Raw genomic sequence first — 253 nt, 5'->3', positions numbered from 1 at the left:
GCCATGAAATAAATATCCTTTGGTTTTGAGTGCGTTAAGGACAGTCAGTTCACCCCCCCCCCAAAAAAAAGCTCTTTAAACCATGGTCTTTTATTCGAAATTCGATCATTAATCTTAATCCATGCCTGGGTTGCCGGTTCGTTTATAAAGCCCCAGTTTTAAGAATTAGATCATGGCAGAATGGGGTACAATTTCGTTCGATTTACCATTTTAAAAAATGTCATCTACCATAAATAAATATATAGATTAAAAA

The sequence above is a fragment of the Penaeus monodon genome, chromosome 25 (assembly GCF_015228065.2).
Source record: "Penaeus monodon isolate SGIC_2016 chromosome 25, NSTDA_Pmon_1, whole genome shotgun sequence".
Taxonomy (NCBI): Eukaryota; Metazoa; Arthropoda; class Malacostraca; order Decapoda; family Penaeidae; genus Penaeus; species Penaeus monodon.
This window is presented reverse-complemented; position numbering follows the sequence as displayed.